The following is a 1,990-nucleotide window of genomic DNA, read 5'->3' on the forward strand; positions in this document are numbered from 1 at the left end:
GATAGCATGATGTTATTATGTGCAATACTTAAAAAAAAAAACCAACATACAAGCATGACACCTTTATTTATCAATTTGTATTTCACAATACAGCCAGGTATGTCTGTCCTTGTTCTACTTTACCTTTCTTTCTGAAGAGCTTCTTCCTCTACTTTCTCCACAACTGCTCCAGCCCTTTCCTTCTCACTATCATTTTCCACTTCTTCCTAAGACAGAAAAGGAACCCCTACCTGTTATCCTTCGGAAGAGATATTTTTTCCCTACTGCCGCTCGCCATCCCCAGGCACGGCACGTGGTTTGCCACCTCCCCTCCCCCACCGACCCCGCTCCTAAAATCGGGGCTGCGTTGCCGTGTTCCGCCCCGCGGTGCGGCACCGCCCGTCCCGCCGCTTCCCTCTGCGCTCCGCCGAGCCGCGCACAGCGCGCGCAAAGCACCCGCCCCGCCCGCCCCCATTCCCTCAGCCCCGCTCGAAGCTCCCCCCAGCCACCCTGTCCTCTCACAGCCAGCCCGACGCAGCTCCACGCCCTCCTCCTCCCCTCAGCCCTCACTTTAGCCCCACCGGTTCCCGCTCGACTCCCGCCCCATCTCCTCATAGCCTCACACCACGTCCGACCCACAATTGGCCGATGCCCCTCGAGTTGTGCCACATCCCCCCACATCCCATCCCTCAGCCCCACTCGAAGCTCGTCTCAACCCCTCACAACCCGCGCCGTTTCACTCGGCGACACCCTCCCTCACCAGCCCCTCACCTCAGCCCCGTCGCAGCCCGCTCGATTCCCGCCTCATCACTTCACAGCCCGTGCCCGCCTGTGTCCAGCCGGTTCCCACTCGACGCCCGTCCGTCCCCTCATCTCAGCCCTCCGGTCCACACTCGACGCCCCTCCCTCACGGCCCGCCCCCTCTCACTCACTGCCGCCACCACCACCCCCACACAGCCCGCCCCTCGCCCCCACCAGATCCTGCTCGACTCCCGCCCCATCTCCTCAGAGCCCGCTGGTTTCTTCTCGGTGCCCGCCTCATCTCCTCACCTCAGCCCACGTCCCGCTTGCTGCCTTTCCCTCCCAGCACTTCAATTTCAGTCGTAGCCTCAGGTGAACGTTTGTCCCTCAGTGGTCTCCCGCGCACCTTATATAGGTGCACCGACTGCCCGTCAGCCAATAGGAGCGCAGAACGCCGCCGTCGTTTCCCGCCTTTTTTGCTTGCAGCTGCTCTCGTTTCCCGCCTTGTCCTTCGCGCCCTTTCCACCTGAGCTGGGGTCATCTCAGGGTCACACCCTCCGCCCAGCCGTTGCTGCCCATCTCCTCACAAAGCCAGCACCGGGCACAGCTGGGTGCAGGGGTCTCATTTTTTCCATATCAGTGTTTGTTTGTTTTGACAGTTCCATAAACATCGTGTTTCTTCCAGGGCAGAAGTTGCCCGTTACTTTAATTAAAAATATATATTTTTGTTAATGGATTAGAGTGGTTCCTCCCATCTCTGCCCCTAGAGGAGAAATCCTTATCCTTGACTGAGGACTGCCCTGCACCCTCTCCTCATCCTGCTTTCAGCCCAGATCAGGTTAATCATGCTCTGATGTTTGGTCGGTGCTGAGCCATGGGCACACTCCCCATTAGAAGACTCCATCATGTTAAGCACATACCTAAGGCAAATGCAGAGATCACTTGTGAAGAGATCTCAGTCAGTGCCCAACTCACAGTCTAATGCTCTATTTTCTCTCGCCTCCCTTTCTTGGCTTGCTGCTTTATTCAGAGTGGCTTTATTCAGTGTGGGCAAGGCGTCTGGAAGAGCGGCCAGGTTCGGCTGGTGTGATGCTGATGGGTTGAAGAGCTGGCAGTTTGGAGATAGCTCCATTTGGAGCTGGCAGTTGAGATAGTTTTGAGCTCAGTCTTTCGTGGAATCATACAGTTGTTTGAGTTGGAAGGGACCAATTTCTCCACAGTGAAAAGGGACAGCTGCAGCCAGGTCAGAGTGCTCAGAGCCCGGTGCAGC

At 57.0% G+C, this 1,990-nt stretch overlaps 1 long non-coding RNA gene across 1 annotated transcript in view; it reads right to left on the reverse strand.

The window, feature by feature from the left end:
- Window positions 1-1,093, reverse strand: part of LOC122179610 — an 18,697-nt gene extending 17,604 nt beyond the window's left edge. The window contains exons 1-2 of the long non-coding RNA XR_006178772.1: window positions 1,030-1,093; window positions 124-206 (exon numbers count right to left, since the gene is read on the reverse strand). This is a non-coding gene — a long non-coding RNA (uncharacterized LOC122179610). The remainder of the gene's footprint in view (window positions 1-123; window positions 207-1,029) is intronic.
- Between the last annotated feature and the right edge of the window lie 897 nt (window positions 1,094-1,990).

The sequence above is a fragment of the Lagopus leucura genome, unplaced genomic scaffold (genome assembly GCF_019238085.1).
Source record: "Lagopus leucura isolate 7727_CA_CO unplaced genomic scaffold, USGS_WTPT01 Super-Scaffold_100004, whole genome shotgun sequence".
In the NCBI taxonomy this organism is placed as follows: domain Eukaryota; kingdom Metazoa; phylum Chordata; class Aves; order Galliformes; family Phasianidae; genus Lagopus; species Lagopus leucura.